We start from the raw sequence: 25,287 nt of genomic DNA, 5'->3' as shown, positions 1-25,287 counted from the left end.
TGCATTGCATTGCCATGTAATGTAATGCAATGCTATCTATCTAGCTCTCCCTCTATACTTCCTTTTGGATAAACAGACATATTAGGCAAGCATTTTGGAGCTTTCACCTAAATAACTACAGGTGGTGAGATAAGCTGCACAATATAATTGACCTTTCAGTATATTGTTGCACACACACCATCTATTTAGCAAATGCCCTTGTTATCAACAGCAGCCTTTTAAACTCACCTGAGCTAACAGGTATGTGAGCTGGTTACTCTGCTGCGCTTAAAATTTCTTTTTTGGTTTGCTACAATGCCTTTTCTGAAACGTTTTCTCCCTCTGCTGGAACACTGACTTCTTTCATTTAATGCCTGCAGACTATAAAAGAGAAACCAACCCAAAAAGTTTGGTTGATTAGTCTGTGGCATTCTTTTAAACTGTTGCTTATGGCGGTCTCTGTGAGCTTCTCAGTGACATTCAGCCATCCAGGTATCCCGCCTGCAGTAGACGGAATGTGGCAATGGAACGCTGGCTGCGCGTGTCATAATAGGCTCTGAGCCTTTATATACCTGCGCACAGCAGCAGCCACCTTCAGTCTGCTGCTGGACAGCCAGCAGCAGCAGCAGCAGCAGGAGAGGTAATTAATCAGCAACCCTCCTGCTAAGGGTAGACAGCTGCTCGTTCCACCCCCCCCCCGCCTTAATTGGTTCTCCTCCCTTCCAACGGTGTTGAGGCGGGTGGGAACAGCCGGGGGTTGAGGGTACTGTGCTAAAAGAGGTGGAGTTATGCAGATCTAAAACGCGTGGATTGCAGCAGCAGCAAGCCGAAAAGTGCAGGCATGTGAGGGATCTAGAGGTTGACAGCATGTCTTCTTAACGGGAGTCCAGGTGGCCATCTCCACAAATGGACTTTTCAGAATCCTTGGGTGGCACCGTAGTCGGAAACCAATTCTGGTTATCGCTTCTCGGCCTTTTGGCTAAGATCAAGTGTAGTATCTGTTCTTATCAGTTTAATATCTGATACGTCCCCTATCTGGGGACCATATATTAAATTGATTTTTAGAACAGGGAGATGGAAAAAGAGCTTGCTCTGTCCACTCCACGCATTGACCTGGTATTGCAGTATCTCCAGGACCGGTGCACCCCTTCTTTAATGCAGTTTCTAAAATCAGAAAAAATTGAATTCAATGCTTTTTGTTCATTTGGCTTGTTTGTCGGATTTTGGGATGGACTCTTTGGCTTTGCTTTTCTTCTCCTCATTGGATTTTTCATGTTAAAAGTTGCAGAAGCCAGATGACAAGCTCATTTTGGTTCAACTTCAGCAACTGTGCATTGCATTGCCATGTAATGTAATGCAATGCTATCTATCTAGCTCTCCCTCTATACTTCCTTTTGGATAAACAGACATATTAGGCAAGCATTTTGGAGCTTTCACCTAAATAACTACAGGTGGTGAGATAAGCTGCACAATATAATTGACCTTTCAGTATATTGTTGCACACACACCATCTATTTAGCAAATGCCCTTGTTATCAACAGCAGCCTTTTAAACTCACCTGAGCTAACAGGTATGTGAGCTGGTTACTCTGCTGCGCTTAAAATTTCTTTTTTGGTTTGCTACAATGCCTTTTCTGAAACGTTGTCTCCCTCTGCTGGAACACTGACTTCTTTCATTTAATGCCTGCAGACTATTAAAGAGAAACCAACCCAAAAAGTTTGGTTGATTAGTCTGTGGCATTCTTTTAAACTGTTGCTTATGGCGGTCTCTGTGAGCTTCTCAGTGACATTCAGCCATCCAGGTATCCCGCCTGCAGTAGACGGAATGTGGCAATGGAACGCTGGCTGCGCGTGTCATAATAGGCTCTGAGCCTTTATATACCTGCGCACAGCAGCAGCCACCTTCAGTCTGCTGCTGGACAGCCAGCAGCAGCAGCAGCAGCAGGAGAGGTAATTAATCAGCAACCCTCCTGCTAAGGGTAGACAGCTGCTCGTTCCACCCCCCCCACCTTAATTGGTTCTCCTCCCTTCCAACGGTGTTGAGGCGGGTGGGAACAGCCGGGGGTTGAGGGTACTGTGCTAAAAGAGGTGGAGTTATGCAGATCTAAAACGCGTGGATTGCAGCAGCAGCAAGCCGAAAAGTGCAGGCATGTGAGGGATCTAGAGGTTGACAGCATGTCTTCTTAACGGGAGTCCAGGTGGCCATCTCCACAAATGGACTTTTCAGAATCCTTGGGTGGCACCGTAGTCGGAAACCAATTCTGGTTATCGCTTCTCGGCCTTTTGGCTAAGATCAAGTGTAGTATCTGTTCTTATCAGTTTAATATCTGATACGTCCCCTATCTGGGGACCATATATTAAATGGATTTTTAGAACAGGGAGATGGAAAAAGAGCTTGCTCTGTCCACTCCACGCATTGACCTGGTATTGCAGTATCTCCAGGACCGGTGCACCCCTTCTTTAATGCAGTTTCTAAAATCAGAAAGAATTGAATTCAATGCTTTTTGTTCATTTGGCTTGTTTGTCGGATTTTGGGATGGACTCTTTGGCTTTGCTTTTCTTCTCCTCATTGGATTTTTCATGTTAAAAGTTGCAGAAGCCAGATGACAAGCTCATTTTGGTTCAACTTCAGCAACTGTGCATTGCATTGCCATGTAATGTAATGCAATGCTATCTATCTAGCTCTCCTTCTATACTTCCTTTTGGATAAACAGACATATTAGGCAAGCATTTTGGAGCTTTCACCTAAATAACTACAGGTGGTGAGATAAGCTGCACAATATAATTGACCTTTCAGTATATTGTTGCACACACACCATCTATTTAGCAAATGCCCTTGTTATCAACAGCAGCCTTTTAAACTCACCTGAGCTAACAGGTATGTGAGCTGGTTACTCTGCTGCGCTTAAAATTTCTTTTTTGGTTTGCTACAATGCCTTTTCTGAAACGTTGTCTCCCTCTGCTGGAACACTGACTTCTTTCATTTAATGCCTGCAGACTATAAAAGAGAAACCAACCCAAAAAGTTTGGTTGATTAGTCTGTGGCATTCTTTTAAACTGTTGCTTATGGCGGTCTCTGTGAGCTTCTCAGTGACATTCAGCCATCCAGGTATCCCGCCTGCAGTAGACGGAATGTGGCAATGGAACGCTGGCTGCGCGTGTCATAATAGGCTCTGAGCCTTTATATACCTGCGCACAGCAGCAGCCACCTTCAGTCTGCTGCTGGACAGCCAGCAGCAGCAGCAGCAGCAGGAGAGGTAATTAATCAGCAACCCTCCTGCTAAGGGTAGACAGCTGCTCGTTCCACCCCCCCCCCCCGCCTTAATTGGTTCTCCTCCCTTCCAACGGTGTTGAGGCGGGTGGGAACAGCCGGGGGTTGAGGGTACTGTGCTAAAAGAGGTGGAGTTATGCAGATCTAAAACGCGTGGATTGCAGCAGCAGCAAGCCGAAAAGTGCAGGCATGTGAGGGATCTAGAGGTTGACAGCATGTCTTCTTAACGGGAGTCCAGGTGGCCATCTCCACAAATGGACTTTTCAGAATCCTTGGGTGGCACCGTAGTCGGAAACCAATTCTGGTTATCGCTTCTCGGCCTTTTGGCTAAGATCAAGTGTAGTATCTGTTCTTATCAGCTTAATATCTGATACGTCCCCTATCTGGGGACCATATATTAAATGGATTTTTAGAACAGGGAGATGGAAAAAGAGCTTGCTCTGTCCACTCCACGCATTGACCTGGTATTGCAGTATCTCCAGGACCGGTGCACCCCTTCTTTAATGCAGTTTCTAAAATCAGAAAGAATTGAATTCAATGCTTTTTGTTCATTTGGCTTGTTTGTCGGATTTTGGGATGGACTCTTTGGCTTTGCTTTTCTTCTCCTCATTGGATTTTTCATGTTAAAAGTTGCAGAAGCCAGATGACAAGCTCATTTTGGTTCAACTTCAGCAACTGTGCATTGCATTGCCATGTAATGTAATGCAATGCTATCTATCTAGCTCTCCCTCTATACTTCCTTTTGGATAAACAGACATATTAGGCAAGCATTTTGGAGCTTTCACCTAAATAACTACAGGTGGTGAGATAAGCTGCACAATATAATTGACCTTTCAGTATATTGTTGCACACACACCATCTATTTAGCAAATGCCCTTGTTATCAACAGCAGCCTTTTAAACTCACCTGAGCTAACAGGTATGTGAGCTGGTTACTCTGCCGCGCTTAAAATTTCTTTTTTGGTTTGCTACAATGCCTTTTCTGAAACGTTGTCTCCCTCTGCTGGAACACTGACTTCTTTCATTTAATGCCTGCAGACTATAAAAGAGAAACCAACCCAAAAAGTTTGGTTGATTAGTCTGTGGCATTCTTTTAAACTGTTGCTTATGGCGGTCTCTGTGAGCTTCTCAGTGACATTCAGCCATCCAGGTATCCCGCCTGCAGTAGACGGAATGTGGCAATGGAACGCTGGCTGCGCGTGTCATAATAGGCTCTGAGCCTTTATATACCTGCGCACAGCAGCAGCCACCTTCAGTCTGCTGCTGGACAGCCAGCAGCAGCAGCAGCAGCAGGAGAGGTAATTAATCAGCAACCCTCCTGCTAAGGGTAGACAGCTGCTTGTTCCACCCCCCCCCCCCCCGCCTTAATTGGTTCTCCTCCCTTCCAACGGTGTTGAGGCGGGTGGGAACAGCCGGGGGTTGAGGGTACTGTGCTAAAAGAGGTGGAGTTATGCAGATCTAAAACGCGTGGATTGCAGCAGCAGCAAGCCGAAAAGTGCAGGCATGTGAGGGATCTAGAGGTTGACAGCATGTCTTCTTAACGGGAGTCCAGGTGGCCATCTCCACAAATGGACTTTTCAGAATCCTTGGGTGGCACCGTAGTCGGAAACCAATTCTGGTTATCGCTTCTCGGCCTTTTGGCTAAGATCAAGTGTAGTATCTGTTCTTATCAGTTTAATATCTGATACGTCCCCTATCTGGGGACCATATATTAAATGGATTTTTAGAACAGGGAGATGGAAAAAGAGCTTGCTCTGTCCACTCCACGCATTGACCTGGTATTGCAGTATCTCCAGGACCGGTGCACCCCTTCTTTAATGCAGTTTCTAAAATCAGAAAGAATTGAATTCAATGCTTTTTGTTCATTTGGCTTGTTTGTCGGATTTTGGGATGGACTCTTTGGCTTTGCTTTTCTTCTCCTCATTGGATTTTTCATGTTAAAAGTTGCAGAAGCCAGATGACAAGCTCATTTTGGTTCAACTTCAGCAACTGTGCATTGCATTGCCATGTAATGTAATGCAATGCTATCTATCTAGCTCTCCCTCTATACTTCCTTTTGGATAAACAGACATATTAGGCAAGCATTTTGGAGCTTTCACCTAAATAACTACAGGTGGTGAGATAAGCTGCACAATATAATTGACCTTTCAGTATATTGTTGCACACACACCATCTATTTAGCAAATGCCCTTGTTATCAACAGCAGCCTTTTAAACTCACCTGAGCTAACAGGTATGTGAGCTGGTTACTCTGCTGCGCTTAAAATTTCTTTTTTGGTTTGCTACAATGCCTTTTCTGAAACGTTGTCTCCCTCTGCTGGAACACTGACTTCTTTCATTTAATGCCTGCAGACTATAAAAGAGAAACCAACCCAAAAAGTTTGGTTGATTAGTCTGTGGCATTCTTTTAAACTGTTGCTTATGGCGGTCTCTGTGAGCTTCTCAGTGACATTCAGCCATCCAGGTATCCCGCCTGCAGTAGACGGAATGTGGCAATGGAACGCTGGCTGCGCGTGTCATAATAGGCTCTGAGCCTTTATATACCTGCGCACAGCAGCAGCCACCTTCAGTCTGCTGCTGGACAGCCAGCAGCAGCAGCAGCAGGAGAGGTAATTAATCAGCAACCCTCCTGCTAAGGGTAGACAGCTGCTCGTTCCACCCCCCCCCCCCACCTTAATTGGTTCTCCTCCCTTCCAACGGTGTTGAGGCGAGTGGGAACAGCCGGGGGTTGAGGGTACTGTGCTAAAAGAGGTGGAGTTATGCAGATCTAAAACGCGTGGATTGCAGCAGCAGCAAGCCGAAAAGTGCAGGCATGTGAGGGACCTAGAGGTTGACAGCATGTCTTCTTAACGGGAGTCCAGGTGGCCATCTCCACAAATGGACTTTTCAGAATCCTTGGGTGGCACCGTAGTCGGAAACCAATTCTGGTTATCGCTTCTCGGCCTTTTGGCTAAGATCAAGTGTAGTATCTGTTCTTATCAGTTTAATATCTGATACGTCCCCTATCTGGGGACCATATATTAAATGGATTTTTAGAACAGGGAGATGGAAAAAGAGCTTGCTCTGTCCACTCCACGCATTGACCTGGTATTGCAGTATCTCCAGGACCGGTGCACCCCTTCTTTAATGCAGTTTCTAAAATCAGAAAGAATTGAATTCAATGCTTTTTGTTCATTTGGCTTGTTTGTCGGATTTTGGGATGGACTCTTTGGCTTTGCTTTTCTTCTCCTCATTGGATTTTTCATGTTAAAAGTTGCAGAAGCCAGATGACAAGCTCATTTTGGTTCAACTTCAGCAACTGTGCATTGCATTGCCATGTAATGTAATGCAATGCTATCTATCTAGCTCTCCCTCTATACTTCCTTTTGGATAAACAGACATATTAGGCAAGCATTTTGGAGCTTTCACCTAAATAACTACAGGTGGTGAGATAAGCTGCACAATATAATTGACCTTTCAGTATATTGTTGCACACACACCATCTATTTAGCAAATGCCCTTGTTATCAACAGCAGCCTTTTAAACTCACCTGAGCTAACAGGTATGTGAGCTGGTTACTCTGCTGCGCTTAAAATTTCTTTTTTGGTTTGCTACAATGCCTTTTCTGAAACGTTGTCTCCCTCTGCTGGAACACTGACTTCTTTCATTTAATGCCTGCAGACTATAAAAGAGAAACCAACCCAAAAAGTTTGGTTGATTAGTCTGTGGCATTCTTTTAAACTGTTGCTTATGGCGGTCTCTGTGAGCTTCTCAGTGACATTCAGCCATCCAGGTATCCCGCCTGCAGTAGACGGAATGTGGCAATGGAACGCTGGCTGCGCGTGTCATAATAGGCTCTGAGCCTTTATATACCTGCGCACAGCAGCAGCCACCTTCAGTCTGCTGCTGGACAGCCAGCAGCAGCAGCAGCAGCAGGAGAGGTAATTAATCAGCAACCCTCCTGCTAAGGGTAGACAGCTGCTCGTTCCACCCCCCACCCCCCCGCCTTAATTGGTTCTCCTCCCTTCCAACGGTGTTGAGGCGGGTGGGAACAGCCGGGGGTTGAGGGTACTGTGCTAAAAGAGGTGGAGTTATGCAGATCTAAAACGCGTGGATTGCAGCAGCAGCAAGCCGAAAAGTGCAGGCATGTGAGGGATCTAGAGGTTGACAGCATGTCTTCTTAACGGGAGTCCAGGTGGCCATCTCCACAAATGGACTTTTCAGAATCCTTGGGTGGCACCGTAGTCGGAAACCAATTCTGGTTATCGCTTCTCGGCCTTTTGGCTAAGATCAAGTGTAGTATCTGTTCTTATCAGTTTAATATCTGATACGTCCCCTATCTGGGGACCATATATTAAATGGATTTTTAGAACAGGGAGATGGAAAAAGAGCTTGCTCTGTCCACTCCACGCATTGACCTGGTATTGCAGTATCTCCAGGACCGGTGCACCCCTTCTTTAATGCAGTTTCTAAAATCAGAAAGAATTGAATTCAATGCTTTTTGTTCATTTGGCTTGTTTGTCGGATTTTGGGATGGACTCTTTGGCTTTGCTTTTCTTCTCCTCATTGGATTTTTCATGTTAAAAGTTGCAGAAGCCAGATGACAAGCTCATTTTGGTTCAACTTCAGCAACTGTGCATTGCATTGCCATGTAATGTAATGCAATGCTATCTATCTAGCTCTCCCTCTATACTTCCTTTTGGATAAACAGACATATTAGGCAAGCATTTTGGAGCTTTCACCTAAATAACTACAGGTGGTGAGATAAGCTGCACAATATAATTGACCTTTCAGTATATTGTTGCACACACACCATCTATTTAGCAAATGCCCTTGTTATCAACAGCAGCCTTTTAAACTCACCTGAGCTAACAGGTATGTGAGCTGGTTACTCTGCTGCGCTTAAAATTTCTTTTTTGGTTTGCTACAATGCCTTTTCTGAAACGTTGTCTCCCTCTGCTGGAACACTGACTTCTTTCTTTTAATGCCTGCAGACTATAAAAGAGAAACCAACCCAAAAAGTTTGGTTGATTAGTCTGTGGCATTCTTTTAAACTGTTGCTTATGGCGGTCTCTGTGAGCTTCTCAGTGACATTCAGCCATCCAGGTATCCCGCCTGCAGTAGACGGAATGTGGCAATGGAACGCTGGCTGCGCGTGTCATAATAGGCTCTGAGCCTTTATATACCTGCGCACAGCAGCAGCCACCTTCAGTCTGCTGCTGGACAGCCAGCAGCAGCAGCAGCAGCAGGAGAGGTAATTAATCAGCAACCCTCCTGCTAAGGGTAGACAGCTGCTCGTTCCACCCCCCCCCCCCCGCCTTAATTGGTTCTCCTCCCTTCCAACGGTGTTGAGGCGGGTGGGAACAGCCGGGGGTTGAGGGTACTGTGCTAAAAGAGGTGGAGTTATGCAGATCTAAAACGCGTGGATTGCAGCAGCAGCAAGCCGAAAAGTGCAGGCATGTGAGGGATCTAGAGGTTGACAGCATGTCTTCTTAACGGGAGTCCAGGTGGCCATCTCCACAAATGGACTTTTCAGAATCCTTCGGTGGCACCGTAGTCGGAAACCAATTCTGGTTATCGCTTCTCGGCCTTTTGGCTAAGATCAAGTGTAGTATCTGTTCTTATCAGCTTAATATCTGATACGTCCCCTATCTGGGGACCATATATTAAATGGATTTTTAGAACAGGGAGATGGAAAAAGAGCTTGCTCTGTCCACTCCACGCATTGACCTGGTATTGCAGTATCTCCAGGACCGGTGCACCCCTTCTTTAATGCAGTTTCTAAAATCAGAAAGAATTGAATTCAATGCTTTTTGTTCATTTGGCTTGTTTGTCGGATTTTGGGATGGACTCTTTGGCTTTGCTTTTCTTCTCCTCATTGGATTTTTCATGTTAAAAGTTGCAGAAGCCAGATGACAAGCTCATTTTGGTTCAACTTCAGCAACTGTGCATTGCATTGCCATGTAATGTAATGCAATGCTATCTATCTAGCTCTCCCTCTATACTTCCTTTTGGATAAACAGACATATTAGGCAAGCATTTTGGAGCTTTCACCTAAATAACTACAGGTGGTGAGATAAGCTGCACAATATAATTGACCTTTCAGTATATTGTTGCACACACACCATCTATTTAGCAAATGCCCTTGTTATCAACAGCAGCCTTTTAAACTCACCTGAGCTAACAGGTATGTGAGCTGGTTACTCTGCTGCGCTTAAAATTTCTTTTTTGGTTTGCTACAATGCCTTTTCTGAAACGTTGTCTCCCTCTGCTGGAACACTGACTTCTTTCATTTAATGCCTGCAGACTATAAAAGAGAAACCAACCCAAAAAGTTTGGTTGATTAGTCTGTGGCATTCTTTTAAACTGTTGCTTATGGCGGTCTCTGTGAGCTTCTCAGTGACATTCAGCCATCCAGGTATCCCGCCTGCAGTAGACGGAATGTGGCAATGGAACGCTGGCTGCGCGTGTCATAATAGGCTCTGAGCCTTTATATACCTGCGCACAGCAGCAGCCACCTTCAGTCTGCTGCTGGACAGCCAGCAGCAGCAGCAGCAGGAGAGGTAATTAATCAGCAACCCTCCTGCTAAGGGTAGACAGCTGCTCGTTCCACCCCCCCCCCCCACCTTAATTGGTTCTCCTCCCTTCCAACGGTGTTGAGGCGAGTGGGAACAGCCGGGGGTTGAGGGTACTGTGCTAAAAGAGGTGGAGTTATGCAGATCTAAAACGCGTGGATTGCAGCAGCAGCAAGCCGAAAAGTGCAGGCATGTGAGGGACCTAGAGGTTGACAGCATGTCTTCTTAACGGGAGTCCAGGTGGCCATCTCCACAAATGGACTTTTCAGAATCCTTGGGTGGCACCGTAGTCGGAAACCAATTCTGGTTATCGCTTCTCGGCCTTTTGGCTAAGATCAAGTGTAGTATCTGTTCTTATCAGTTTAATATCTGATACGTCCCCTATCTGGGGACCATATATTAAATGGATTTTTAGAACAGGGAGATGGAAAAAGAGCTTGCTCTGTCCACTCCACGCATTGACCTGGTATTGCAGTATCTCCAGGACCGGTGCACCCCTTCTTTAATGCAGTTTCTAAAATCAGAAAGAATTGAATTCAATGCTTTTTGTTCATTTGGCTTGTTTGTCGGATTTTGGGATGGACTCTTTGGCTTTGCTTTTCTTCTCCTCATTGGATTTTTCATGTTAAAAGTTGCAGAAGCCAGATGACAAGCTCATTTTGGTTCAACTTCAGCAACTGTGCATTGCATTGCCATGTAATGTAATGCAATGCTATCTATCTAGCTCTCCCTCTATACTTCCTTTTGGATAAACAGACATATTAGGCAAGCATTTTGGAGCTTTCACCTAAATAACTACAGGTGGTGAGATAAGCTGCACAATATAATTGACCTTTCAGTATATTGTTGCACACACACCATCTATTTAGCAAATGCCCTTGTTATCAACAGCAGCCTTTTAAACTCACCTGAGCTAACAGGTATGTGAGCTGGTTACTCTGCTGCGCTTAAAATTTCTTTTTTGGTTTGCTACAATGCCTTTTCTGAAACGTTGTCTCCCTCTGCTGGAACACTGACTTCTTTCATTTAATGCCTGCAGACTATAAAAGAGAAACCAACCCAAAAAGTTTGGTTGATTAGTCTGTGGCATTCTTTTAAACTGTTGCTTATGGCGGTCTCTGTGAGCTTCTCAGTGACATTCAGCCATCCAGGTATCCCGCCTGCAGTAGACGGAATGTGGCAATGGAACGCTGGCTGCGCGTGTCATAATAGGCTCTGAGCCTTTATATACCTGCGCACAGCAGCAGCCACCTTCAGTCTGCTGCTGGACAGCCAGCAGCAGCAGCAGCAGCAGGAGAGGTAATTAATCAGCAACCCTCCTGCTAAGGGTAGACAGCTGCTCGTTCCACCCCCCCCCCGCCTTAATTGGTTCTCCTCCCTTCCAACGGTGTTGAGGCGGGTGGGAACAGCCGGGGGTTGAGGGTACTGTGCTAAAAGAGGTGGAGTTATGCAGATCTAAAACGCGTGGATGCAGCAGCAGCAAGCCGAAAAGTGCAGGCATGTGAGGGATCTAGAGGTTGACAGCATGTCTTCTTAACGGGAGTCCAGGTGGCCATCTCCACAAATGGACTTTTCAGAATCCTTGGGTGGCACCGTAGTCGGAAACCAATTCTGGTTATCGCTTCTCGGCCTTTTGGCTAAGATCAAGTGTAGTATCTGTTCTTATCAGTTTAATATCTGATACGTCCCCTATCTGGGGACCATATATTAAATGGATTTTTAGAACAGGGAGATGGAAAAGAGCTTGCTCTGTCCACTCCACGCATTGACCTGGTATTGCAGTATCTCCAGGACCGGTGCACCCCTTCTTTAATGCAGTTTCTAAAAATCAGAAAGAATTGAATTCAATGCTTTTTGTTCATTTGGCTTGTTTGTCGGATTTTGGGATGGACTCTTTGGCTTTGCTTTCTTCTCCTCATTGGATTTTTCATGTTAAAAGTTGCAGAAGCCAGATGACAAGCTCATTTTGGTTCAACTTCAGCAACTGTGCATTGCATTGCCATGTAATGTAATGCAATGCTATCTATCTAGCTCTCCCTCTATACTTCCTTTTGGATAAACAGACATATTAGGCAAGCATTTTGGAGCTTTCACCTAAATAACTACAGGTGGTGAGATAAGCTGCACAATATAATTGACCTTTCAGTATATTGTTGCACACACACCATCTATTTAGCAAATGCCCTTGTTATCAACAGCAGCCTTTTAAACTCACCTGAGCTAACAGGTATGTGAGCTGGTTACTCTGCTGCGCTTAAAATTTCTTTTTTGGTTTGCTACAATGCCTTTTCTGAAACGTTGTCTCCCTCTGCTGGAACACTGACTTCTTTCATTTAATGCCTGCAGACTATAAAAGAGAAACCAACCCAAAAGTTTGGTTGATTAGTCTGTGGCATTCTTTTAAAACTGTTGCTTATGGCGGTCTCTGTGATCTTCTCAGTGACATTCAGCCATCCAGGTATCCCGCCTGCAGTAGACGGAATGTGGCATGGAACGCTGGCTGCGCGTGTCATAATAGGCTCTGAGCCTTTATATACCTGCGCACAGCAGCAGCCACCTTCAGTCTGCTGCTGGACAGCCAGCAGCAGCAGCAGCAGCAGGAGAGGTAATTAATCAGCAACCCTCCTGCTAAGGGTAGACAGCTGCTCGTTCCACCCCCCCCCCGCCTTAATTGGTTCTCCTCCCTTCCAACGGTGTTGAGGCGGGTGGGAACAGCCGGGGGTTGAGGGTACTGTGCTAAAAGAGGTGGAGTTATGCAGATCTAAAACGCGTGGATTGCAGCAGCAGCAAGCCGAAAGTGCAGGCATGTGAGGGATCTAGAGGTTGACAGCATGTCTTCTTAACGGGAGTCCAGGTGGCCATCTCCACAAATGGACTTTTCAGAATCCTTGGGTGGCACCATAGTCGGAAACCAATTCTGGTTATCGCTTCTCGGCCTTTTGGCTAAGATCAAGTGTAGTATCTGTTCTTATCAGTTTAATATCTGATACGTCCCCTATCTGGGGACCATATATTAAATGGATTTTTAGAACAGGGAGATGGAAAAAGAGCTTGCTCTGTCCACTCCACGCATTGACCTGGTATTGCAGTATCTCCAGGACCGGTGCACCCCTTCTTTAATGCAGTTTCTAAAATCAGAAAGAATTGAATTCAATGCTTTTTGTTCATTTGGCTTGTTTGTCGGATTTTGGGGATGGACTCTTTGGCTTTGCTTTTCTTCTCCTCATTGGATTTTTCATGTTAAAAGTTGCAGAAGCCAGATGACAAGCTCATTTTGGTTCAACTTCAGCAACTGTGCATTGCATTGCCATGTAATGTAATGCAATGCTATCTATCTAGCTCTCCCTCTATACTTCCTTTTGGATTAAACAGACATATTAGGCAAGCATTTTGGAGCTTTCACCTAAATAACTACAGGTGGTGAGATAAGCTGCACAATATAATTGACCTTTCAGTATATTGTTGCACACACACCATCTATTTAGCAAATGCCCTTGTTATCAACAGCAGCCTTTTAACTCACCTGAGCTAACAGGTATGTGAGCTGGTTACTCTGCTGCGCTTAAAATTTCTTTTTGGTTTGCTACAATGCCTTTTCTGAAACGTTGTCTCCCTCTGCTGGAACACTGACTTCTTTCATTTAATGCCTGCAGACTATAAAAGAGAAACCAACCCAAAAAGTTTGGTTGATTAGTCTGTGGCATTCTTTTAAACTGTTGCTTATGGCGGTCTCTGTGAGCTTCTCAGTGACATTCAGCCATCCAGGTATCCCGCCTGCAGTAGACGGAATGTGGCAATGGAACGCTGGCTGCGCATGTCATAATAGGCTCTGAGCCTTTATATACCTGCGCACAGCAGCAGCCACCTTCAGTCTGCTGCTGGACAGCCAGCAGCAGCAGCAGCAGCAGGAGAGGTAATTAATCAGCAACCCTCCTGCTAAGGGTAGACAGCTGCTCGTTCCACCCCCCCCCCCCCGCCTTAATTGGTTCTCCTCCCTTCCAACGGTGTTGAGGCGGGTGGGAACAGCCGGGGTTGAGGGTACTGTGCTAAAAGAGGTGGAGTTATGCAGATCTAAAACGCGTGGATTGCAGCAGCAGCAAGCCGAAAAGTGCAGGCATGTGAGGGATCTAGAGGTTGACAGCATGTCTTCTTAACGGGAGTCCAGGTGGCCATCTCCACAAATGGACTTTTCAGAATCCTTGGGTGGCACCGTAGTCGGAAACCAATTCTGGTTATCGCTTCTCGGCCTTTAGGCTAAGATCAAGTGTAGTATCTGTTCTTATCAGTTTAATATCTGATACGTCCCCTATCTGGGACCATATATTAAATGGATTTTTAGAACAGGGAGATGGAAAAAGAGCTTGCTCTGTCCACTCACGCATTGACCTGGTATTGCAGTATCTCCAGGACCTGTGCACCCCTTCTTTAATGCAGTTTCTAAAATCAGAAAGAATTGAATTCAATGCTTTTTGTTCATTTGGCTTGTTTGTCGGATTTTGGGATGGACTCTTTGGCTTTGCTTTTCTTCTCCTCATTGGATTTTTCATGTTAAAAGTTGCAGAAGCCAGATGACAAGCTCATTTTGGTTCAACTTCAGCAACTGTGCATTGCATTGCCATGTAATGTAATGCAATGCTATCTATCTAGCTCTCCCTCTATACTTCCTTTTGGATAAACAGACATATTAGGCAAGCATTTTGGAGCTTTCACCTAAATAACTACAGGTGGTGAGATAAGCTGCACAATATAATTGACCTTTCAGTATATTGTTGCACACACACCATCTATTTAGCAAATGCCCTTGTTATCAACAGCAGCCTTTTAAACTCACCTGAGCTAACAGGTATGTGAGCTGGTTACTCTGCTGCGCTTAAAATTTATTTTTGGTTTGCTACAATGCCTTTTCTGAAACGTTGTCTCCCTCTGCTGGAACACTGACTTCTTTCATTTAATGCCTGCAGACTATAAAAGAGAAACCAACCCAAAAAGTTTGGTTGATTAGTCTGTGGCATTCTTTTAAACTGTTGCTTATGGCGGTCTCTGTGAGCTTCTCAGTGACATTCAGCCATCCAGGTATCCCGCCTGCAGTAGACGGAATGTGGCAATGGAACGCTGGCTGCGCGTGTCATAATAGGCTCTGAGCCTTTATATACCTGCGCACAGCAGCAGCCACCTTCAGTCTGCTGCTGGACAGCCAGCAGCAGCAGCCAGCAGGAGAGGTAATTAATCAGCAACCCTCCTGCTAAGGGTAGACAGCTGCTCGTCCCCCCCCCCCCGCCTTAATTGGTTCTCCTCCCTTCCAACGGTGTTGAGGCGGGTGGGAACAGCCGGGGGTTGAGGGTACTGTGCTAAAAGAGGTGGAGTTATGCAGATCTAAAACGCGTGGATTGCAGCAGCAGCAAGCCGAAAAGTGCAGGCATGTGAGGGATCTAGAGGTTGACAGCATGTCTTCTTAACGGGAGTCCAGGTGGCCATCTCCACAAATGGACTTTTCAGAATCCTTGGGTGGCACCGTAGTCGGAAACCAATTCTGGTTATCCGCTTCTCGGCCTTTGGCTAAGATCAAGTGTAGTATCTGTTCTTATCAGTTTAATATCTGATACGTCCCCTATCTCGGGACCATATATTAAATGGATTTTTAGAACAGGGAGATGGAAAAAGAGCTTGCTCTGTCCACTCCACGCATTGACCTGGTAATTGCAGTATCTCCAGGACCGGTGCACCCCTTCTTTAAAGCAGTTTCTAAAATCAGAAAGAATTGAATTCAATGCTTTTGTTCATTTGGCTTGTTTGTCGGATTTTGGATGGACTCTTTGGCTTTGCTTTTCTTCTCCTCATTGGATTTTTCATGTTAAAAGTTGCAGAAGCCAGATGACAAGCTCATTTTGGTTCAACTTCAGCAACTGTGCATTGCATTGCCATGTAATGTAATGTAATGCTATCTATCTAGCTCTCCCTCTATACTTCCTTTTGGATAAACAGACATATTAGGCAAGCATTTTGGAGCTTTCACCTAAATAACTACAGGTGGTGAGATAAGCTGCACAATATAATTGACCTTTCAGTATATTGTTGCACACACACCATCTATTTAGCAAATGCCCTTGTTATCAACAGCAGCCTTTTAAACTCACCTGAGCTTCAGGTATGTGAGCTGGTTACTCTGCTGCGCTTAAAATTTCTTTTTTGGTTTGCTACAATGCCTTTTCTGAAACGTTGTCTCCCTCTGCTGGAACACTGACTTCTTTCATTTAATGCCTGCAGACTATAAAAGAGAAACCAACCCAAAAGTTTGGTTGATTAGTCTGTGGCATTCTTTTAAACTGTTGCTTATGGCGGTCTCTGTGAGCTTCTCAGTGACATTCAGCCATCCAGGTATCCCGCCTGCAGTAGACGGAATGTGGCAATGGAACGCTGGCTGCGCGTGTCATAATAGGCTCTGAGCCTTTATATACCTGCGCACAGCAGCAGCCACCTTCAGTCTGCTGCTGGACAGCCAGCAGCAGCAGCAGGAGAGGTAATTAATCAGCAACCCTCCTTGCTAAGGGTAGACAGCTGCTCGTTCCACCCCCCCCCCCCCCGCCTTAAATTGGTTCTCCTCCCTTCCAACGGTGTTGAGGCGGGTGGGAACAGCCGGGGGTTGAGGGTACTGTGCTAAAAGAGGTGGAGTTATGCAGATCTAAAACGCGTGGATTGCAGCAGCAGCAAGCCGAAAAGTGCAGGCATGTGAGGGATCTAGAGGTTGACAGCATGTCTTCTTAACGGGAGTCCAGGTGGCCATCTCCACAAATGGACTTTTCAGAATCCTTGGGTGGCACCGTAGTCGGAAACCAATTCTGGTTATCGCTTCTCGGCCTTTTGGCTAAGATCAAGTGTAGTATCTGTTCTTATCAGTTTAATATCTGATACGTCCCCTATCTGGGGACCATATATTAAATGGATTTTTAGAACAGGGAGATGGAAAAAGAGCTTGCTCTGTCCACTCCACGCATTGACCTGGTATTGCAGTATCTCCAGGACCGGTGCACCCCTTCTTTAATGCAGTTTCTAAAATCAGAAAGAATTGATTCAATGCTTTTTGTTCATTTGGCTTGTTTGTCGGATTTTGGGATGGACTCTTTGGCTTTGCTTTTCTTCTCCTCATTGGATTTTTCATGTTAAAAGTTTGCAGAAGCCAGATGACAAGCTCATTTTGGTTCAACTTCAGCAACTGTGCATTGCATTGCCATGTAATGTATGCAATGCTATCTATCTAGCTCTCCCTCTATACTTCCTTTTGGATAAACAGACATATTAGGCAAGCATTTTGGAGGCTTTCACCTAAATAACTACAGGTGGTGAGATAAGCTGCACAATATAATTGACCTTTCAGTATATTGTTGCACACACACCATCTATTTAGCAAATGCCCTTGTTATCAACAGCAGCCTTTTAAACTCACCTGAGCTAACAGGTATGTGAGCTGGTTACTCTGCTGCGCTTAAAATTTCTTTTTTGGTTTGCTACAATGCCTTTTCTGAAACGTTGTCTCCCTCTGCTGGAAACTGACTTCTTTCATTTAATGCCTGCAGACTATAAAAGAGAAACCAACCCAAAAAGTTTGGTTGATTAGTCTGTGGCATTCTTTTAAACTGTTGCTTATGGCGGTCTCTGTGAGCTTCTCAGTGACATTCAGCCATCCAGGTATCCCGCCTGCAGTAGACGGAATGTGGCAATGGAACGCTGGCTGCGCGTGTCATAATAGGGCTCTGAGCCTTTATATACCTGCGCACAGCAGCAGCCACCTTCAGTCTGCTGCTGGACAGCCAGCAGCAGCAGCAGCAGCAGGAGAGGTAATTAATCAGCAACCCTCCTGCTAAGGGTAGACAGTTGCTCGTTCCACCCCCCCCCGCCTTAATTGGTTCTCCTCCCTTCCAACGGTGTTGAGGCGGGTGGGAACAGCCGGGGGTTGAGGGTACTGTGCTAAAAGAGGTGGAGTTATGCAGATCTAAAACGCGTGGATTGCAGCAGCAGCAAGCCGAAAAGTGCAGGCATGTGAGGGATCTAGAGGTTGACAGCATGTCTTCTTAACGGGAGTCCAGGTGGCCATCTCCACAAATGGACTTTTCAGAATCCTTGGGTGGCACCGTAGTCGGAAACCAATTCTGGTTATCGCTTCTCGGCCTTTTGGCTAAGATCAAGTGTAGTATCTGTTCTTATCAGTTTAATATCTGATACGTCCCCTATCTGGGGACCATATATTAAATGGATTTTTAGAACAGGGAGATGGAAAAAGAGCTTGCTCTGTCCACTCCACGCATTGACCTGGTATTGCAGTATCTCCAGGACCGGTGCACCCCTTCTTTAATGCAGTTTCTAAAATCAGAAAGAATTGAATTCAATGCTTTTTGTTCATTTGGCTTGTTTGTCGGATTTTGGGATGGACTCTTTGGCTTTGCTTTTCTTCTCCTCATTGGATTTTTCATGTTAAAAGTTGCAGAAGCCAGATGACAAGCTCATTTTGGTTCAACTTCAGCAACTGTGCATTGCATTGCCATGTAATGTAATGCAATGCTATCTATCTAGCTCTCCCTCTATACTTCCTTTTGGATAAACAGACATATTAGGCAAGCATTTTGGAGCTTTCACCTAAATAACTACAGGTGGTGAGATAAGCTGCACAATATAATTGACCTTTCAGTATATTGTTGCACACACACCATCTATTTAGCAAATGCCCTTGTTATCAACAGCAGCCTTTTAAACTCACCTGAGCTAACAGGTATGTGAGCTGGTTACTCTGCTGCGCTTAAAATTTCTTTTTTGGTTTGCTACAATGCCTTTTCTGAAACGTTGTCTCCCTCTGCTGGAACACTGACTTCTTTCATTTAATGCCTGCAGACTATAAAAGAGAAACCAACCCAAAAAGTTTGGTTGATTAGTCTGTGGCATTCTTTTAAACTGTTGCTTATGGCGGTCTCTGTGAGCTTCTCAGTGACATTCAGCCATCCAGGTATCCCGCCTGCAGTAGACGGAATGTGGCAATGGAACGCTGGCTGCGCGTGTCATAATAGGCTCTGAGCCTTTATATACCTGCGCACAGCAGCAGCCACCTTCAGTCTGCTGCTGGACAGCCAGCAGCAGCAGCAGCAGCAGGAGAGGTAATTAATCAGCAACCCTCCTGCTAAGGGTAGACAGTTGCTCGTTCCACCCCCCCCGCCTTAATTGGTTCTCCTCCCTTCCAACGGTGTTGAGGCGGGTGGGAACAGCCGGGGGTTGAGGGTACTGTGCTAAAAGAGGTGGAGTTATGCAGATCTAAAACGCGTGGATTGCAGCAGCAGCAAGCCGAAAAGTGCAGGCATGTGAGGGATCTAGAGGTTGACAGCATGTCTTCTTAACGGGAGTCCAGGTGGCCATCTCCACAAATGGACTTTTCAGAATCCTTGGGTGGCACCGTAGTCGGAAACCAATTCTGGTTATCGCTTCTCGGCCTTTTGGCTAAGATCAAGTGTAGTATCTGTTCTTATCAGTTTAATATCTGATACGTCCCCTATCTGGGGACCATATATTAAATGGATTTTTAGAACAGGGAGATGGAAAAAGAGCTTGCTCTGTCCACTCCACGCATTGACCTGGTATTGCAGTATCTCCAGGACCGGTGCACCCCTTCTTTAATGCAGTTTCTAAAATCAGAAAGAATTGAATTCAATGCTTTTTGTTCATTTGGCTTGTTTGTCGGATTTTGGGATGGACTCTTTGGCTTTGCTTTTCTTCTCCTCATTGGATTTTTCATGTTAAAAGTTGCAGAAGCCAGATGACAAGCTCATTTTGGTTCAACTTCAGCAACTGTGCATTGCATTGCCATGTAATGTAATGCAATGCTATCTATCTAGCTCTCCCTCTATACTTCCTTTTGGATAAACAGACATATTAGGCAAGCATTTTGGAGCTTTCACCTAAATAACTACAGGTGGTGAGATAAGCTGCACAATATAATTGACCTTTCAGTATATTGTTGCACACACACCATCTATTTAGCAAATGCCCTTGTTATCAACAGCAGCCTTTTAAACTCACCTGAGCTAACAGGTATGTGAGCTGGTTACTCTGCTGCGCTTAAAATTTCTTTTTTGGTTTGCTACAATGCCTTTTCTGAAACGTTGTCTCCCTCTGCTGGAACACTGACTTCTTTCATTTAATGCCTGCAGACTATAAAAGAGAAACCAACCCAAAAAGTTTGGTTGATTAGTCTGTGGCATTCTTTTAAACTGTTGCTTATGGCGGTCTCTGTGAGCTTCTCAGTGACATTCAGCCATCCAGGTATCCCGCCTGCAGTAGACGGAATGTGGCAATGGAACGCTGGCTGCGCGTGTCATAATAGGCTCTGAGCCTTTATATACCTGCGCACAGCAGCAGCCACCTTCAGTCTGCTGCTGGACAGCCAGCAGCAGCAGCAGCAGCAGGAGAGGTAATTAATCAGCAACCCTCCTGCTAAGGGTAGACAGCTGCTCGTTCCACCCCCCCCCCCGCCTTAATTGGTTCTCCTCCCTTCCAACGGTGTTGAGGCGGGTGGGAACAGCCGGGGGTTGAGGGTACTGTGCTAAAAGAGGTGGAGTTATGCAGATCTAAAACGCGTGGATTGCAGCAGCAGCAAGCCGAAAAGTGCAGGCATGTGAGGGATCTAGAGGTTGACAGCATGTCTTCTTAACGGGAGTCCAGGTGGCCATCTCCACAAATGGACTTTTCAGAATCCTTGGGTGGCACCGTAGTCGGAAACCAATTCTGGTTATCGCTTCTCGGCCTTTTGGCTAAGATCAAGTGTAGTATCTGTTCTTATCAGTTTAATATCTGATACGTCCCCTATCTGGGGACCATATATTAAATGGATTTTTAGAACAGGGAGATGGAAAAAGAGCTTGCTCTGTCCACTCCACGCATTGACCTGGTATTGCAGTATCTCCAGGACCGGTGCACCCCTTCTTTAATGCAGTTTCTAAAATCAGAAAGAATTGAATTCAATGCTTTTTGTTCATTTGGCTTGTTTGTCGGATTTTGGGATGGACTCTTTGGCTTTGCTTTTCTTCTCCTCATTGGATTTTTCATGTTAAAAGTTGCAGAAGCCAGATGACAAGCTCATTTTGGTTCAACTTCAGCAACTGTGCATTGCATTGCCATGTAATGTAATGCAATGCTATCTATCTAGCTCTCCCTCTATACTTCCTTTTGGATAAACAGACATATTAGGCAAGCATTTTGGAGCTTTCACCTAAATAACTACAGGTGGTGAGATAAGCTGCACAATATAATTGACCTTTCAGTATATTGTTGCACACACACCATCTATTTAGCAAATGCCCTTGTTATCAACAGCAGCCTTTTAAACTCACCTGAGCTAAAAGGTATGTGAGCTGGTTACTCTGCTGCGCTTAAAATTTCTTTTTTGGTTTGCTACAATGCCTTTTCTGAAACGTTGTCTCCCTCTGCTGGAACACTGACTTCTTTCATTTAATGCCTGCAGACTATAAAAGAGAAACCAACCCAAAAAGTTTGGTTGATTAGTCTGTGGCATTCTTTTAAACTGTTGCTTATGGCGGTCTCTGTGAGCTTCTCAGTGACATTCAGCCATCCAGGTATCCCGCCTGCAGTAGACGGAATGTGGCAATGGAACGCTGGCTGCGCGTGTCATAATAGGCTCTGAGCCTTTATATACCTGCGCACAGCAGCAGCCACCTTCAGTCTGCTGCTGGACAGCCAGCAGCAGCAGCAGCAGCAGGAGAGGTAATTAATCAGCAACCCTCCTGCTAAGGGTAGACAGCTGCTCGTTCCACCCCCCCCCACCCCCCGCCTTAATTGGTTCTCCTCCCTTCCAACGGTGTTGAGGCGGGTGGGAACAGCCGGGGGTTGAGGGTACTGTGCTAAAAGAGGTGGAGTTATGCAGATCTAAAACGCGTGGATTGCAGCAGCAGCAAGCCGAAAAGTGCAGGCATGTGAGGGATCTAGAGGTTGACAGCATGTCTTCTTAACGGGAGTCCAGGTGGCCATCTCCACAAATGGACTTTTCAGAATCCTTGGGTGGCACCGTAGTCGGAAACCAATTCTGGTTATCGCTTCTCGGCCTTTTGGCTAAGATCAAGTGTAGTATCTGTTCTTATCGCTTCTCGGCCTTTTGGCTAAGATCAAGTGTAGTATCTTTTGAAAAGGCGGTTTTGGATGTTGGCCGCCCTAGTAGATTTATACATTATGCACACTGGGGTTTAGGCGCTTGTTAGTACGCCAGGTGGCTAATATAGTCATCTGGTGGAAAGCATGGCCCCCCAGGATCGACGCCATTGGGCCGGGGAAGATCGAAAGCCCGAAGTGTGAAGTGCCCCAGGAGTGGTGACCCTGGGGTGCCTTAACTCACTGGGATTGGGAACCCCACTTGAGTTTATGGCACATTTGCACAAGCACTTCAAATTTTCTTTCTTCGCACACACCCTTATTCCGGGCCTTCTGGCCTTAGGATGGGGAATTTTTCAATTCCCGGTCGAAGGTCCGGGCAGTATTATACTGTGAAACCTTCACTATTTATTTAATTTCTTTGTCACTGTGTGTCCACTTATTCACGTGTGTCACGTCCTACTAGGATTTTGTCGGGATGCGGTTCCCTTACGGGTTCCTCTCTTGGCAGGTCTAGGGGGGGAGTGTGTGGCCATCAGGTTCCGCTCCCCCCTGAACCCCCCTGGCTCTCCTCTTTCGGGAGGAGAGCGTTGTTGGCTCCCCTCTTCCGGGAGGGGAGCACAGTCTTTGGCTCCCAGTGCCTTGCTCGGGTGAGAACTCGGGCAGGTGCTGGGGGTAAGATTGGGTCGCCTCTGGCTTCGGCTGGAGGTGGCTTTTTGTCCCTGTTCCTCGCTGTGGCCTTTTGGCTCGGAGGGACGGGGAATGGTTTGGGGGACCCTTCTCCTTTTGGAGAGGGTTTCAAGAAGACCAGCATCCTAGTGCACTTTTTTTGTGGCACTTGTCACTTTTTTAAGCGCACTCGGGTTTTGTACACGAATTCGGGCTAAAAAAAAAAAAAAAAAAAAAAAATCTGTTCTTATCAGTTTAATATCTGATACGTCCCCTATCTGGGGACCATATATTAAATGGATTTTTAGAACAGGGAGATGGAAAAAGAGCTTGCTCTGTCCACTCCACGCATTGACCTGGTATTGCAGTATCTCCAGGACCGGTGCACCCCTTCTTTAATGCAGTTTCTAAAATCAGAAAGAATTGAATTCAATGCTTTTTGTTCATTTGGCTTGTTTGTCGGATTTTGGGATGGACTCTTTGGCTTTGCTTTTCTTCTCCTCATTGGATTTTTCATGTTAAAAGTTGCAGAAGCCAGATGACAAGCTCATTTTGGTTCAACTTCAGCAACTGTGCATTGCATTGCCATGTAATGTAATGCAATGCTATCTATCTAGCTCTCCCACTATACTTCCTTTTGGATAAACAGACATATTAGGCAAGCATTTTGGAGCTTTCACCTAAATAACTACAGGTGGTGAGATAAGCTGCACAATATAATTGACCTTTCAGTATATTGTTGCACACACACCATCTATTTAGCAAATGCCCTTGTTATCAACAGCAGCCTTTTAAACTCACCTGAGCTAACAGGTATGTGAGCTGGTTACTCTGCTGCGCTTAAAATTTCTTTTTTGGTTTGCTACAATGCCTTTTCTGAAACGTTGTCTCCCTCTGCTGGAACACTGACTTCTTTCATTTAATGCCTGCAGACTATAAAAGAGAAACCAACCCAAAAAGTTTGGTTGATTAGTCTGTGGCATTCTTTTAAACTGTTGCTTATGGCGGTCTCTGTGAGCTTCTCAGTGACATTCAGCCATCCAGGTATCCCGCCTGCAGTAGACGGAATGTGGCAATGGAACGCTGGCTGCGCGTGTCATAATAGGCTCTGAGCCTTTATATACCTGCGCACAGCAGCAGCCACCTTCAGTCTGCTGCTGGACAGCCAGCAGCAGCAGCAGCAGCAGGAGAGGTAATTAATCAGCAACCCTCCTGCTAAGGGTAAACAGCTGCTCGTTCCACCCCCCCCCCGCCTTAATTGGTTCTCCTCCCTTCCAACGGTGTTGAGGCGGGTGGGAACAGCCGGGGGTTGAGGGTACTGTGCTAAAAGAGGTGGAGTTATGCAGATCTAAAACGCGTGGATTGCAGCAGCAGCAAGCCGAAAAGTGCAGGCATGTGAGGGATCTAGAGGTTGACAGCATGTCTTCTTAACGGGAGTCCAGGTGGCCATCTCCACAAATGGACTTTTCAGAATCCTTGGGTGGCACCGTAGTCGGAAACCAATTCTGGTTATCGCTTCTCGGCCTTTTGGCTAAGATCAAGTGTAGTATCTTTTGAAAAGGCGGTTTTGGATGTTGGCCGCCCTAGTAGATTGATACATTATGCACACTGGGGTTTAGGCGCTTGTTAGTACGCCAGGTGGCTAATATAGTCATCTGGTGGAAAGCATGGCCCCCCAGGATCGACGCCATTGGGCCGGGGAAGATCGAAAGCCCGAAGTGTGAAGTGCCCCAGGAGTGGTGACCCTGGGGTGCCTTAACTCACTGGGATTGGGAACCCCACTTGAGTTTATGGCACATTTGCACTAGCACTTCAATATTTCTTTCTTCACACACACCCTTATTCCGGGCCTTCTGGCCTTAGGATGGGAAATTTTTCAATTCCCGGTCGAAGGTCCGGGCAGTATTATACTGTGAAACCTTCACTATTTATTTAAATTTTTTTTTTGTCACTGTGTGTCCACTTTTTCACGTGTGTCCACGTCCTTACTAGGATTTTGTCGGGATGCGGTTCCCTTATGGGTTCCTCTCTTGGCAGGTCTAGGGGGGGAGTGTGTGGCCATCAGGTTCCGCTCCCCCCTGAACCCCCCTGGCTCTCCTCTTTCGGGAGGAGAGCGTTGTTGGCTCCCCTCTTCCGGGAGGGGAGCACAGTCTTTGGCTCCCAGTGCCTTGCTCGGGTGAGAACTCGGGCAGGTATTGGGGGTAAGATTGGGTCGCCTCTGGCTCTGGCTGGAGGTGGCTATTTGTCCCTGTTCCTCGCTGTGGCCTTCTGGCTCGGAGGGACGGGGAATGGTTTGGGGGACCCTTCTCATTTTGGAGAGGGTTTCAAGAAGACCAGCATCCTAGTGCACTTTTTTTGTGGCACTTGTCACTTTTTTAAGCGCACTCGGGTTTTGTACACGAATTCGGGCTTTAAAAAAGAAAAAATCTGTTCTTATCAGTTTAATATCTGATACGTCCCCTATCTGGGGACCATATATTAAATGGATTTTTAGAACAGGGAGATGGAAAAAGAGCTTGCTCTGTCCACTCCACGCATTGACCTGGTATTGCAGTATCTCCAGGACCGGTGCACCCCTTCTTTAATGCAGTTTCTAAAATCAGAAAGAATTGAATTCAATGCTTTTTGTTCATTTGGCTTGTTTGTCGGATTTTGGGATGGACTCTTTGGCTTTGCTTT

At 45.8% G+C, this 25,287-nt stretch overlaps 16 non-coding genes and 4 pseudogenes across 16 annotated transcripts; all 20 read left to right on the top strand.

Annotated features, from left to right (window-relative positions):
* Positions 1-938: 938 nt before the first annotated feature.
* Positions 939-1,129, top strand: LOC141252403 (U2 spliceosomal RNA). Its single transcript, XR_012313822.1, has one exon. It is a non-coding gene; the product is annotated as a U2 spliceosomal RNA (small nuclear RNA).
* A 1,116-nt stretch (positions 1,130-2,245) lies between these two features.
* Positions 2,246-2,436, top strand: LOC141252409 (U2 spliceosomal RNA). Its single transcript, XR_012313829.1, has one exon. It is a non-coding gene; the product is annotated as a U2 spliceosomal RNA (small nuclear RNA).
* Positions 2,437-3,556: 1,120 nt separating this feature from the next.
* On the top strand, positions 3,557-3,747 carry LOC141252411 (U2 spliceosomal RNA). Its single transcript, XR_012313831.1, has one exon. It is a non-coding gene; the product is annotated as a U2 spliceosomal RNA (small nuclear RNA).
* Positions 3,748-4,869: 1,122 nt separating this feature from the next.
* Positions 4,870-5,060, top strand: LOC141252408 (U2 spliceosomal RNA). The gene has a single exon (XR_012313828.1). It is a non-coding gene; the product is annotated as a U2 spliceosomal RNA (small nuclear RNA).
* A 1,117-nt stretch (positions 5,061-6,177) lies between these two features.
* On the top strand, positions 6,178-6,368 carry LOC141252407 (U2 spliceosomal RNA). Its single transcript, XR_012313827.1, has one exon. It is a non-coding gene; the product is annotated as a U2 spliceosomal RNA (small nuclear RNA).
* Positions 6,369-7,490: 1,122 nt separating this feature from the next.
* Positions 7,491-7,681, top strand: LOC141252406 (U2 spliceosomal RNA). The gene has a single exon (XR_012313825.1). It is a non-coding gene; the product is annotated as a U2 spliceosomal RNA (small nuclear RNA).
* Positions 7,682-8,802: 1,121 nt separating this feature from the next.
* On the top strand, positions 8,803-8,993 carry LOC141252410 (U2 spliceosomal RNA). The gene has a single exon (XR_012313830.1). It is a non-coding gene; the product is annotated as a U2 spliceosomal RNA (small nuclear RNA).
* A 1,117-nt stretch (positions 8,994-10,110) lies between these two features.
* Positions 10,111-10,301, top strand: LOC141252405 (U2 spliceosomal RNA). Its single transcript, XR_012313824.1, has one exon. It is a non-coding gene; the product is annotated as a U2 spliceosomal RNA (small nuclear RNA).
* A 1,117-nt stretch (positions 10,302-11,418) lies between these two features.
* Positions 11,419-11,608, top strand: LOC141252413 (U2 spliceosomal RNA). Its single transcript, XR_012313832.1, has one exon. It is a non-coding gene; the product is annotated as a U2 spliceosomal RNA (small nuclear RNA).
* A 1,116-nt stretch (positions 11,609-12,724) lies between these two features.
* On the top strand, positions 12,725-12,915 carry LOC141252404 (U2 spliceosomal RNA). Its single transcript, XR_012313823.1, has one exon. It is a non-coding gene; the product is annotated as a U2 spliceosomal RNA (small nuclear RNA).
* A 1,120-nt stretch (positions 12,916-14,035) lies between these two features.
* On the top strand, positions 14,036-14,224 carry LOC141252416 (U2 spliceosomal RNA). The gene has a single exon (XR_012313835.1). It is a non-coding gene; the product is annotated as a U2 spliceosomal RNA (small nuclear RNA).
* A 1,114-nt stretch (positions 14,225-15,338) lies between these two features.
* LOC141252414 (U2 spliceosomal RNA) lies at positions 15,339-15,529 on the top strand. Its single transcript, XR_012313833.1, has one exon. It is a non-coding gene; the product is annotated as a U2 spliceosomal RNA (small nuclear RNA).
* Positions 15,530-16,643: 1,114 nt separating this feature from the next.
* Positions 16,644-16,834, top strand: LOC141252423 (U2 spliceosomal RNA). Its single transcript, XR_012313838.1, has one exon. It is a non-coding gene; the product is annotated as a U2 spliceosomal RNA (small nuclear RNA).
* Positions 16,835-17,951: 1,117 nt separating this feature from the next.
* LOC141252422 (U2 spliceosomal RNA) lies at positions 17,952-18,142 on the top strand. Its single transcript, XR_012313837.1, has one exon. It is a non-coding gene; the product is annotated as a U2 spliceosomal RNA (small nuclear RNA).
* A 1,116-nt stretch (positions 18,143-19,258) lies between these two features.
* On the top strand, positions 19,259-19,449 carry LOC141252421 (U2 spliceosomal RNA). The gene has a single exon (XR_012313836.1). It is a non-coding gene; the product is annotated as a U2 spliceosomal RNA (small nuclear RNA).
* Positions 19,450-20,568: 1,119 nt separating this feature from the next.
* LOC141252415 (U2 spliceosomal RNA) lies at positions 20,569-20,759 on the top strand. Its single transcript, XR_012313834.1, has one exon. It is a non-coding gene; the product is annotated as a U2 spliceosomal RNA (small nuclear RNA).
* Positions 20,760-21,883: 1,124 nt separating this feature from the next.
* On the top strand, positions 21,884-21,974 carry LOC141252419 (U2 spliceosomal RNA; annotated as a pseudogene).
* An 808-nt stretch (positions 21,975-22,782) lies between these two features.
* LOC141252418 (U2 spliceosomal RNA) lies at positions 22,783-23,001 on the top strand (annotated as a pseudogene).
* Positions 23,002-24,119: 1,118 nt separating this feature from the next.
* Positions 24,120-24,211, top strand: LOC141252420 (U2 spliceosomal RNA; annotated as a pseudogene).
* Positions 24,212-25,006: 795 nt separating this feature from the next.
* On the top strand, positions 25,007-25,187 carry LOC141252417 (U2 spliceosomal RNA; annotated as a pseudogene).
* Positions 25,188-25,287: the final 100 nt, after the last annotated feature.

The sequence above is a fragment of the Phyllobates terribilis genome, unplaced genomic scaffold, assembly GCF_046119375.1.
Source record: "Phyllobates terribilis strain yellow unplaced genomic scaffold, ASM4611937v1 Scaffold_8881__1_contigs__length_25290, whole genome shotgun sequence".
In the NCBI taxonomy this organism is placed as follows: domain Eukaryota; kingdom Metazoa; phylum Chordata; class Amphibia; order Anura; family Dendrobatidae; genus Phyllobates; species Phyllobates terribilis.
This window is presented reverse-complemented; position numbering and strand designations above follow the sequence as displayed.